This window comes from Dasypus novemcinctus, chromosome 22 (assembly GCF_030445035.2).
Source record: "Dasypus novemcinctus isolate mDasNov1 chromosome 22, mDasNov1.1.hap2, whole genome shotgun sequence".
NCBI lineage: Eukaryota > Metazoa > Chordata > Mammalia > Cingulata > Dasypodidae > Dasypus > Dasypus novemcinctus.
The window spans coordinates 62,492,828-62,506,452 of record NC_080694.1 but is presented as its reverse complement, the minus strand read 5'-3'; the positions used below and the strand labels follow the sequence as shown (position 1 = coordinate 62,506,452).

Here is a 13,625-nt window from a genome sequence, read left to right as displayed (position 1 = left end):
AGGCAAGGAATTTGCCACTATTTACAACAAGTCAAATACCTTTATGTGTAGTTTTTTGGAATGTTTCAGGATCTGAGCTTGATCATGTAGAGACCAACTGTTTTTTTTCTAGGTCCTGGTTGGCAATTTTCTTAGCTGCTACCAAACTTTAGATAATGGTCCATGAATAGATTTTTGCCAAATAACTGAGCGAGGGAAGAGGGAAAGGGAGAAAATACTATGTAACCCGGTCAGTCATACTTAAACATTTAGGTATCCATTAAAAATCATTCGGGGGAGATGTGGCTTGAACAGTTGAGCTCTTGCTTCCCACATGGGAGGTCCCAGGTTCAGTGTGGTGCCTCCTAAAAACAAAACAGCAAACGAACAAGGACCAACTCGGGAGCTGATGTGGCTCAGTGGTTGAGCACCGGCTTCCCACATAAGAGGTCCTGGGGGTCCTGGTATCTCACCGTAAAGAATTTTTAAAAATCATTCAGGATAGTGGGAAGATAGTAGAGTAGGAAACTCCAGGAATCAGAACCTACACCAAAACAAGCTCCTTGCCAAAAAAAGCTTCTTGAAAATGTAAATAGATCACATTACCATCATCATCGAGGTGAGCACCATTGCTTCAAGGTACCAGAGGATTGCCAGTGTACCGCAATTTATAAAACAAGCAATGGCGGCAGACTTGGCCCAGCGGTTAGGGCGTCCGCCTACCACATGGGAGGTCCGCGGTTCAAGCCCCGGGCCTCCTGACCCGTGTGCAGCTGGCCCATGTGCTGATGCGTGCAAGGAGTGCCCCCCCACAGGGGTGTCCCCGTGTAAGGCGGGAGAGCCGCCCAGCATGAAAGTGCAGCCTGCCTAAGAATGGCGCTGCACACACGGAGAGCTGACAACAAGACGACGCAACAAAAAGAAACACAGATTCCCGTGCCGCTGACGACAACAGAAGCAGACAGAATAAGAGGACGCAAATAGACAACAGAGAACAGACAATGGGGGTGGGGGGGTAAGGGGAGATAAATAAATCTTTAAAACTAGCAAGTGATCAGTGCTTATTTAAGGAGCATTAGTCTGTAGTGGTCATGGTGTAATGATGCAGAGCATAGCATTACCATTTCCATCAGGGATCAACTCTCGGCACTACTACTTAATCAGAGAACTGTCAGGATTGTAAAAGGAATATTGTTAGGCTCCCTAAAACTGGCCATTTATCACCTCTCAACAGAGCTTTCATTCTGTGAGTCAGGCCAATTCATTCAAAATCAATTTGTCAGAAACCAGTTAGACAAAAATCAACAAATGACCAAGTTGCTTTGAAAAAAGTCAATGGATGCACTTGGCCTATTAGCAAAAACCTTGTTGGTTGTTTGTTTTTTAACTCTAAAATTACAGGTGGTAAAGAAATGAAATAAGAACAAGAGGGAAACGGACTTTGGCCCAGTGGTTAGGGCGTCCGTCTACCATATGGGAGGTCCGCGGTTCAAACCCCGGGCCTCCTTGACCCGTGTGGAGCTGGCCATGCGCAGCGCTGATGCACGCAAGGAGTGCCGTGCCACGCAACGGCGTCCCCCGCGTGGGGGAGCCCCACACGCAAGGAGTGCGCCCATGAGGAAAGCCGCCCAGCGTGAAAAGAAAGAGCAGCCTGTCCAGGAATGGCGCCGCCCACACTTCCCGTGCCGCTGACGACAACAGAAGCGGACAAAGAAACAAGACGCAGCAAATAGACACCAAGAACAGACAACCAGGGAAGGGGGGGGGGGGGAATTAAATAAATAAATAAATAAATAAAAAGAAAAGAAATAAGAACAAGAGGGACCAATGTAGGGGAGCCAATGTGGCTCAGTAGTTGGGTGCTGACTTCCCACATACATAGTTTTAATATTTTTGGAAAATTTTGTTGAATTTTAACTAGGCAGTTCCATTTTTATAGCACAAAGAAATGTTCAATTTGGGGAAGCGAAGGATCATAAGGCTGTTTGAGCTTTTAATCTATTTTACAAAAGAAAGATGATTGATACTCAGTAACCAAAAATTTGAGTATGTTAGTATCCCAAACCTGATATATATGCACCATAAATTTGCCAAGGAACAATCTAGAACAGCATCTTAAACTTTAAAGTGCTTATGAATCATCAGCAGGGACCCTCATCATCTTGTTACCGAGTTAGTAGGTCTGGGGAGAGGGCTAACCATTTCTAACAAGCTTGCAGGTGACACTGATGCTGCTGATGCAAGCACTACACACAATGGCTAGTCACTAGAGTGACTCCTTTAATACGAAATACTTCAGTCTTGGTTATTAATTGCTAGAAATACAAAAAAATACAAATAACATGTTATTAAAGAAAAATGGCAGAAACTTCTAAACATCTTCAAAATGAAAAAATAACATCCAAAAAATGTCCACAAACTCAAAAGTGGCCAAAGAAATTCCATCACACACAGAAAGTTAAAATTCATAACTTTAATTGATGGTAGTACAAATTTGAGGAATTTAATGAGTACAAAAAGTAACAAAACAAGCAACATTCAAAGGCATCAAAGAATACAAAAATGACATAAACATCTTCACTCTAGGAAGTACTATAATTTTTGTTTTTAATTTGCTAAAATTGGGAAACTTTGACTTGTTAGCAGTTTTCAGAAAGATCTGACAGAGAAGGATAAAATAATTGAAAGCAGTACACAAGTCACAATGTATAGAAGAGATTATTCTAAGGAACAATGTAATCTCTACGGCCTGTCCTGTGAGCTGCCCTCCCACACTTTCAGCTGCCTGCTGAACATTTCTACTCACATTTCCTATTGGCTTATCAAATTAAACACCCCTTGAAAGCACAGTATAGGATTTGTGTCCTATGATTAAAGTCAATGGAAAATTGCAGCAACCCTATCCAAGCAGGACTAACAATGGCCCAGAATCTTCAGGAATGAAAGTTTGGGCCACCCCACCAGCCAAAGAACCACAGTCAGCTGAAGTGCTTGCTGAGGGTAATGGAAATATGGAGTGGGTAGTGGAAGAAGGTAGTAATAAATATGAACTTTGACCACGTGACCAGTTACAGAAATGAGGACTATAATGGCCATGACTCTTTCTTCCTTGTTTCATTATGATGATAGTATATGTACAGAAAACGAATTTGTCTTCTTCCCCAAATTTTCCCCTTATTATGTTAACTCGTATTCATTTCATGTCATAATATTTGAGGATGGCAAGTTTGAGACTGAATATTACCCAAGAACTTGCACCCTATTCTGTATGGAATTACTGCGTTTCTGGTTGTATGCAGGAGAGTTGAATATTGTTAGGCGGAAATACATATATATACATGTCTCTTATTATATGTAATAAGATTAGAATATGGTTTAAGAGATTAAGTATGGTTTAAGATAATGTGTATGGTTGCTGAGTTGACAAGGGGAGGACTGTGATGGTTAGGCTATTGTGTTAACTTGACCAGGTAATTATGCCCAGTTTGGTTAAGCAAGCACTGGGCTAAACTGTAATGCAAGGGCATTTATGGACTTTAGTCAACATTGACTTTACTGCAGTGGTAAATCACAGATAGCTGGTTATAATTACATCAATCAGGGAGATTGCCATCAGCAGTGAGTGACGCTTAATCCAAAAGGGGAAGTGATTCCAGCATTGAGAAAGAATTTCCCAGCCAACATCTCCCAGAACTTGTCAAGAATCTTTGTTGGACTTTGATTGGAGCTCCTGGTTGCGGCCTGCCTGCGGAACATGGACTTGCGCATCCCCACAGCTGCGTGAGAGACTGATAAATCTCTTACTGTCGACGGATATCCCTTGCTGATTCTGTTTCCCTAGAGAACCCTAACTAATACAAGCACTAACATACAGGTATAAGTGGTTTGCTTTTTGTTGTTCTTTTCTTTTTTTCTGGAATAAGGAAAATGCTCTGATAGTGATTGAAATGATGAATGTACAACTCTATGATTATACCAAATGCCATTGTTTGTATACTTTAGATAAATTGTATGGTTTATGAACACAAAAAACATAATAGGGGAGGTTGGGGGGGAAATGCACCAAATGTAAGATATGAACTATAGTTAGTAGTAATACTTGGACTATGCTCTTGCATGATTTGTTACAAATATTTCACAATAATGCAAGGTATTGGTGGTGGGGTGATGTTTGGGAACCCTGTATGTTATGCATGTTTGTTTTGTAAGTTCACAACTTTTACTATACACTTACTCCTTATGTATGGTCATGCATGAATAATATACTTAAACTTTTTTATTAAAAAAAAAAAACACCCCTGAAACTGAAATTATCACTTCCTCCTCAGAGAACAAACCCAGTATTTCTTTTGCCTGTAGATTTCCTCATTTATTTAGTGAATGTTTGTTGAGAACCCATATTTCCTAGAAATTGGGAATACAAAAATGGTAAAATTCAATGTGAGGAGCTCACAAGTATTGCATCTAGATGGAACAATTAAATTTCTTTAACGATATAGCTGTACTAAAGCTGTAAGTAAAATGCTATACTCAACTAAGAAGCAACATTTTACTTGATGGTAAGCTTCCCAGTGAAGGTAACATTTTATTTAGGTCTTGGTCCTTGATGGGTTTACAGGAATTGTCCAAGCAGAGAAGGGAAAAGGGGAAAACATTTTGAGAATAAAGAGAAGCATGAAAAGAGGTTTGAAACGTTTATGGAGAATTCCCAAACAGCACATAGTCTTGTGAGAATTACTGTTGTGTGGGGTATCTTGCAGAGATGGTAGAAGAGGAAGCTGCATGAGGTGGATTAGACATAAATTTACTGGGAATTAAATGGATATTGATGCCAGTGAATATTTCTTCCTATAGACCCAGTAGGGTTCTCTCCTCAGGGTCTTAGAAAGCTGAAATCAAGGTGTCGATTGAGCTGCATTCTCATCCAGAGAATCTATGGAAGAATTCGCTTCTTAGCTCATTCAGGTTGTTGGCAGAACCCATTTGCTTGCAGCTGAAAGACGGAGGTCTCCGTTTTCTCACTGCCTGTTGGCCAGAGGCTGCTCTCAGCTCCTAGAGGCCCTTTCTAGATTCTGTCCACATGGCCCCCTTTCTCTTCAAAGCTGTCCACGCAATTAAATACTTCTCATGCGACCAACTGGGCAAAACACTCTCCTTTTAAAAGGGTCATGTGATTAGAGTGGGTCCAACTGTATACTCTCCCTATTTTAAGGTCAACTGATTAATACTTAATTACTTTTGCCATGCAACCTAACGTAATCATGGTAGTAACACCAGGCACTGAAGTTCATAGGGGCATCTTGGAAGTCTTCCTACCACAACAGTTTACAAGGACATATTTACTTGTATCATGTTTTCCCAGGCCTCAGTTTGGAGGTTAATATGGGATCTGAGATAGGATGTTTATTTAGTCCTGTCTCTACTCATTGAGAATCATGACCTCAGAGTCCTCCTAACCAACTCTGGGATTCCTGAGGAAGAGTTTTATTTGTGCTTCCGAAGGCCCTCTCAGCTCTTAAATGACCACGGCATTTTCCCTGCTCTCCTCTGTTTTGTTGTCAGCTGCCATAAGTCAGCCAAGAAAATTTATCTAGGATGGTGCAGTCAACCAAGAATCTTTGCACTTCAAGGAGCCTACATTCTCAAGTGAAATAGACACATAAATAATTTGAAATACTGATGAAAATTAAGAAAATAAAGTAAGATAATTTGATAGAGAATGACTAGAAGCATATGATTTTGGTGAGGGAGGTCAGGAAAGGCCTCTCTGAGGTGACATCTGAACTGAGTTCCAGTTAATATCGCTCTATAAAAAATTACCCCAAAACTTCGTGGCTTAAAGCAATGATTATGCTCATTTTGTGGGTCAGGAATTTGGGCAGGGCACAGAGTGGATAGTTTGTCACAATGTACGAGGTTCACTGGGAAGACTTGAAGTCTGAGGACAGAATACCCTGTAGACTCACTCATTACATGTCTGGCAGTTGATGCTGACTGTGCAGACCTCAGTGTATTGCTGTCAGCCAAATGACTCACAAGTTGCCTCTCCTGGTAGCCTGGGTTTTCTTGCAGTATGGGGGTGAGGTTTCAAGGGTGAGCATTCTGAGAGAGCGAGCGAGAGAGCAGACTATCAAATGGCATCTTGCCTTTTATGACCTAACCTTGGAAGTCACTCAGGGGTACTTCTGCCAAATTCTATTCACTGAGGCAATATTAAAGCCCCACCTAGGTTGGGGCTGGGGGTAGTTTAATAGAGAACAACTAGGAGCATATGATTTTGGTGACGGAGGTCAGTAGAATAAGCTCTGGCTCTTGATAAAGAGTGGCAAAATTCTGGAAAAACATTTGGGCCTGGAAATATTGCTATGGCCATTAAAAAAAGAAAAAGAATCTCTCAACATGCTACAGTACGAGAGGAAGCAACCCTAGAAAGATCTGGTTGGAAGAGCTTTCTGAACAGAAGTTCCAAAGACGCCCCCTCTCCCTTCAGCCTCTCCTTCCATTTAAGCAATGCCTATTCCACTTTTGATCCGTTGTTACATGTGCTACAAAGCAAGGCTGTCCTCTTTCCCTTCAAAGGCTAATAAAGAATTTTGGAGAAAGCTCTTAGAAGAATTTTACTTGACTTTTATTTCTGCTTCTCTTTACAGTTCAGGCAGCTGAGACAGAGGATTGTATAAGTACCAGACATGTAGTATTCAAAATCATCTTTTACCTCAGCCACTGTCCTTGGCACCTGGTATATATATGTACCTTCACAGGCCTTCGGATAAGTTCTTTCCCGTAAGGTTCTTGACCATTTGTGCAGAAACCACCTGTACTCTGATTTCTTTTTTGGTTGACTTTGAAACCCCATCGTCTGCTCTTCCCCTTACTCCCCACATCTGGGCAAGGTGATAAGAAATCCTGGGTGCTCCTTCCCTTGGTGTTGGGGGTGAGGGGTGGTTCAAGACACGCAAGCCCTGGCTTGCACACAGGAACCCTCACCCCAGTCCCACTTCCTAGCACCCATAAAGTCCCATGCTTAGAACCCCTCCCAATTCTCTCTCAAGTTGTTTCCAGAGTAGTTTGGGAACCTGCACTGTAATCCCCAGAAAGTTTCATTAATAAATGTATGCAATAAACCTTTTCATTTCCTCTTGGTGCATGTGTGGCACCACCAGTCTTGACACCTGAACTAAATTTTGGGTGGGAGACCCATTCTGCCTCTGTGGGGTGATCAGTCCCACCACTACCCCAGCCTGAGTCCTTGGATGAACACAGCCCTCACGTTTCCAACTGGCAATCTTGATGCCCAGGCTTTAGGAATCAGATTGTTTCCCTGTAGGAATTCTGACTCAAATATACAAACACACTGTAAAAATAAAATTATGCCTGTTTGCTGAATTGCAACAAGACCTATTAAACCCAGCATAATTACTTTGTTCCTGTTCTTTCATTCTGTGGTCTATCAATCCTGGAGAGTGTTGGCAGTTGCCAAAGGTTTAAGAAAAATAAATGGGAGAACAAGTTAACATTGAGAAAAAAAAATTCAGTCCATTAACTTGTTCCTATAAGCTGCAGTTAATAAATTTTAGTGGCAATATAGCTTGTCCAGCTAATGGTGGAGAGCAGTTCCCAGGAAAAATAGATTGATTGATACAATAAGGAAAAGGCCAGAACCTTCTCTCTCTCTGCATTGGACCCTGTGGAGATGGGAAAGGTGGGGGGTAGGGATGGCAGGGAAACCAGTCTCAGTGATCTACCAAGGAGACAGAACTTACATTCCAAAACCAGCCTTGTACAAATCCTCTGCCTCAAGTGGGCTTCGAGGTACCTGGGCTGTGGCTGGACTTGCCCATCCTGGACAGGCACTGAGGGATTCACCTCCATCTTTGACCAGCAAAAGGCATCTGGGTTCAGCACCCAAGAGAATGTAACATTACTGAGGCCTGTGAGAAATGTGCTTCTGAGGAAGGATAACATAGGGCCACGGGACATCTAAAACCACAGTTCTGAGGGGCTGATGACCGCAGCATTGTCTGAGAAGACCAAGGACCAAAGGATGTGTCCACTGGTGACGGAAAGGACTTCCAGGGGCTCTTCTATTTTGGTCCCTATACCTCTATGCAGGGTCTCAGCAAGAAACTGATGGCACACTCCAACAGTTTAATTAGAGAAAGTTCAACCAAGAAAGGGAACAAACAAGGGACAGTAGAACACCAGGATCTAGGAATTCCAGAAAAACTTTGCTTTCCAGGTTCTGGTGGCTGCTGGCATTCCTTGGCTTGGGGCTGCATCACTCCCTCTCAGGCTCCACAGTCACATTGCCTTCTCTTCTGTGCCTGTCATCAAATCTCCCTCTGCCTTCCTCTTTTTTTTAAAAAAATGTGGTTGTTATATTTTATTTTCCAAATAATTCCAATTAAAAATATTTACACACCTACTTTTAAGTCCACAGTTTAGCACTGTTATTTTGTATGGCTTTAAAAATTATAGCACGAGATCTTTATGCTAAGGATCAGAGGAAAAATACTCAATTCAAAACAAAGCTAGATATATACATGCTTTTCTCAGTATGGTTTTTTAAAGTTTATTTTTTTATTTCTCTCCCTTTCCTTCCCCCCCGCCCCATTGTCTGCTCTCTGTGTCCATTTGCTGTGTGTTCTTCTGTGTCCACTTGCATTCTCGTCAGGCGGCATGGGAATCTGTATCTATTTTTTGTTACATCATCTTGCTGCATCAGCTCTCCGTGTGTGTGGTGCCACTCCTGGGCGGGCTGTGCTTTTCATGTGGGGCGGCTCTCCCTGTGGGGTGCACTCCTTGCATGTGGGGCACCCCTACACAGGGGACACCCATGTGTGGCATGGCACTCCTTGCGTGTGGCAGCACTGCGCAAGGGCCAGCTCACCACATGGGTCCTGGGGTTGAACCCTGGACCTCCTATATGGTAGGCAGGCACTCTTATCAGTTGAGCCACATCCGCTTCCCTGTACTTCATTTTAAATACAGTAATTTAAAAATGATGCATATCTTTTTTCTTTTCCCATCTGGTAGTAAAATACTAGTGCAACTTTTCAACAAAATAAAGTTTACCATAGATATAAATGAATTTTCCCAACTGATAATGTCCCTTAATGGAAACGGACTTGGCCCAGTGGTTAGGGCGTCCGTCTACCACATGGGAGGTCCACGGTTCAAACCCCGGGCCTCCTTGACCCGTTTGGAGCTGGCCCATGCGCAGTGCTGATGCGCACAAGGAGTGCCACCCCACGCAGGGGTGTCCCCCGCGTAGGGGAGCCCCACGCGCAAGGAGTGCACCTGCAAGGAGAGCTGCCCAGCACGAAAGAAAGTGCAGCCTGCCCAGGAATGGCGCCGCCCACACTTCCCGTGCCACTGACGACAACAGAAGCGGACAAAGAAACAAGACGCAGCAAATAGACACAGAGAACAGACAACCAGGGGAGGGGGGGAATTAAATAAATAAATAAATCTTTAAAAAAAAATGTCCCTTAAGCTGCCATTAAATTTCTCAATCTAACGTAAGTGAAGAAGAAAAACAACTGGTAGTTGACATTTATAAGCAAAAATATAAATTACTGTAGTGTCTTCTACATTGCTTCTGACCACCCAAACTTTGAAAAAACCAGAGATGCTTTATATCGAAATTTTGTTGGTTTTGAAAAGGCACATGGGTGTAATGGTTTTGTTTTGTTTAATTCTAGAAATTTTCCCACCACCGTTCTACTCCTGTTGCAGAGATGGCATCTGTGACTATCAAGGGTAGATAAGAATGTTGTGCAAACCCAAAAGAAGCCAGAAGCCAAAATTTAACTGCATAGTAACAATGTACTTTTCTTCTTGCAGCCATGTGTTTCTTATATATTCAATTTTCTAACATGCATTAGAATATATAAAGCCTGTATTTTAATGATTTTACATTTGATTTCACAATAAGGAGAAAAATCTGAGGAAGGACAAGACCTGGGAAAGAGAAAAGGGAGAAGCCTTACTACAATGAAATTAGATACATTTGTACCCAACTTATGTAAGAATATAATTTATTTCAGTTTCCAGAAACATACCTCTCAAAGCATCCCATTCGTTTATGGAAGATTCCTCCTCTGTGGCATTAAGTGCAGGGAAATCAACTGCTTCAAGACAAACAGTTCAGCACGCCAGGAAGTTGTTTAACTTTGGCCCACCTGTCTGTTAGTTCAAGGACAGTGACACTGCCCATAACCAGTTCAAAAACCCAACACATAAACTAAAGAAGATATTCCTTATTTCACGCTAAAACTGGCAGAGCTGTTCTATCCTCATTCTTCATGTTCAGCTTGGGAATCCGATGTTGGTTCGGTCTCTAAACCCTCAGCATCTTCATGATCTTCCCTGGTAGCCCCAGCACCATCTGCTTGGCTAGGCTTATTCTCCTCCTGGTTCATGATTTCAGGGGTCACTTGATTCAAGTCTGCTTCTAGAAGCTCAGTTTGTACTTCCAATGGCATCTGATTTACCAGTTTAACATGCAGCTCCTCTACACGTACTTCAGTACCTTCTTCAGTCTAAATTTGACCTACATCTAAAAAACTCACCTGTACCTGCTCTGGAAGCTCACTCATAAGTGAAACATGCACTTGGCTGACCTGGACCAAATCTGCATAGACTTGTTCCACAGTTACTGAATCCACTTGGACCTAAAGCAATGGTGGCACATGCACCTTACCAATTTGTTCTATAATAGTCATTGATGGTCACAGGTTCAGTTTGCACACGTTTCTACTGAAAGAACTTCTTCAGTTACTAGATGCTCTGAAATATTTTATCAGTATTGAGGTGCCTTCTTAGTTCATTTCCTTGCATAAACCACAAGTCACCTAAAGAACAATGGTTGGGTTTATCTCCAGAGTATATTACCAAATGATCTTTGAACTGGTCCCAGCTGTTAAACACACTATTATAGACCTGACACTCATAAAGCTCCTTTCTTCCCTTTTTGTCCCCACTCCAGGTTGGAAGGCAGTCAGGTGAAATTTAAGTATGCTATTTCTTGCAAATTGTCCATGACAATGTGGCCACTCAAAAGGTTTTTCACCTGTGTTTTCCAAGAAGCTCTTTAAAATGTCCAAAGTGGTCAGACTCTTTCTCGCAGTACTGACAGATGTGAATTTTCCCCCAGTTCCTTGCTTTTTACTGACTGCCCCTTCCTCAAGGTGGTAACAATTGAGCTGCTGTTTCCATGTGTTCCCCGGAAGATGCCTTGTTTTTCCTTAGGAGGTACTGGGGATTGAACTGAGGACCTCATTCACGGGAAGAAGTCACTCAATCACTGAGCTACATCCACTCCCCCACAAAGATACCTTTTATTGCATAGTTCACACCTGAAACTCTCAGTGGAGTGTGATTTCATGTGCTCTTGTTTGCTTGTGGGGTCAGACCGTCTGCATAGCTATCATCATCTCCCTTTTCTATCACCTTAATGGTAGCTGCTGGTAACATCCAACAATACTGCTAAAGCGGAATCATCAAAGGAACCTGTGCTCTGAATGTACTTAATGGACTGCTTGGCAGAAGACACTTCCCTGATTGTTTCAATGCCTTCATCTTCCACTTCAATTGTGCCTTCAGCGATCTCCACCTCGATCTCAACAGGTTATGATTCTGCAGATGGCAATGACTCAGTGATAACATTTGAGTTACTGCAATCTTTCTCTTTTTGCCTCACTTTTTCCTGTAGTATTTCCTCCAGTGGAGCTGAATTTTCTTTTTCCTGACTTCAAGGGCTTTGATGCTTCTAGCATTTGTAGAAACTCTGCTGCTTTCTACACATTATTGGCTTCTTCTCCTCTTATCGTTAATTTTGCTGTGTACATGAACTCAATTAAACGACGAAAGGCCATATTACTAACACCTTCTATCTCCATCAAAAGCTCCCAAGAAAACTCCTGAAAGAACCTGTAGAACTTACTGCAAGCAGCCATAACAGCCTCGTGGGCCTTAAAGTGGGTCCGTGGACAATCGGGGTCATGTCAGCAAACTGGCCCTGCTCTCATTGTTCATTCAATCAGTCCAGGACCACGTTATGACATTCAAGAAACTCCTGAAGGCATTCCATAGTTTCTTCGGCCTCCATGGCCATTGGGTTGCTTTAGGGAAGGAGGAGAGGCCCAATCCTTGATGCATCTCCCTGCCTTCCTCTTATAAGGAACCATGTGATTATATTTAGGGTCCACTCTGATAATCCAGAATACTTTCCCCATCTCAAGATCCTTAAATTAATCATATCCATAAAGTCCTTTTTTGCCATATAACATTCACTTTAATTTTTATTTCTTTCTTTCCCCTTCCCTGCCCCCTTCCCCAGTTGTCTGCTGTGTCCGTTTACTGTATGTTCTTCTGTGTCTGCTTCTGTGTCAGCAGCACCTGGAATCTGTGTCTCTTTTGGTTGCATCATCTTGCTGCATCAGTTCCCCATGTGTGTGGCACCACTCCTGGGCAGCCTGCACTTTTTTTGCGCTGGGCAACTCTCCTTATGGGGCACACTCCTTGTGTGTGGGGCTCCCCTACATGGGGGACACCCCTGCATGGCCTGGCACTCCTTGAGCACATCAGCACTGAGCGTGGGCCAGCTCATCACACAGGTCAGGAGACCCTGGGTTGGAAACTAGGACCTCCCATGTGGTAGGCGGACATGCTATCCATTGGGCCAAATCCACTTCCCAACATTCACTTTTGGGATGCCACACCCAGGAGGGGATTTGCTGATCTCTCCTCCCACTTTCCAATATTCTGCTGGTACAATGCCCATGCCAGAGGGAAAGAGTGTCTGGGTGATGCAGTCTGGGGGAGATTGAGTTATATGAACTCCAGAAAAACAACACGTTCTTAATCCATTCCTGTGGTTGTGAACCCATTGTAACTAGGACTTTTAAAAATGTTATTTTTAGTTAAGGTTTCTTCCATCTGAATGTGGTTGGGCCTTAATCCTATTATTGGAGGCTTTATGAAGAGAAAGCCCTGTGCAGAAGGCAGAAGCAGGAAGTCAAGAGAACCAGGAAGAGAATGGAGAGGATACTGACAAGCGACGGGAACCCAAGGATTGCTAGCCAGCCAAAAGGCTACTGACCCCAAGAGGAAACAAGCCTTCTAATCTCTGAAGCTGTTAGCTAATAAATTCCTGTTGTTTAAACCAAGCCATAGAATGGTATCTTGTATAGCAGCCAGGAAACTAAGGCACAGTCCACAGAGATATGCCTCTTGGGGAAGAGGGGGCTCAGAGGCGGGTTAAGAATGCATATGGAGGGGGAAATGGAGGGGGAAATGGAGGCAAACCAGGGCAGCGCTGCAGCTGAGTATGAAAGGAAATATGGCGCTGAGGGAATATCACTGAGATAAGCTATCATCAGTTACTGACTCATTTATTTAACAAACATCTATTAAACCCTCAGTCTGGGTGTGCATGGCATCAGAGAACTGCTGATTGACGTGATCTCAGCCCACAAGATGCTTTCAACACAGCCTGGAAAATATAAGCATGAGCATGGTGCACTGTAAGGCAGAGGGTAATAAGCACCAAGAGAGTGATTGCAGATAAATGCTGCTGTGCTCACCAGTGAAATGAAGAACGTGCAGCCAAGCTGAGAAACACTGCCCTAGGCTAGGAGTGT

The 13,625-nt window shown here is 42.9% G+C and overlaps 1 pseudogene; it reads right to left on the bottom strand.

Annotated features, from left to right (window-relative positions):
* Positions 1 to 10,246: 10,246 nt before the first annotated feature.
* LOC101435476 (zinc finger protein 131 pseudogene) lies at positions 10,247 to 12,091 on the bottom strand (annotated as a pseudogene).
* Between the last annotated feature and the right edge of the window lie 1,534 nt (positions 12,092 to 13,625).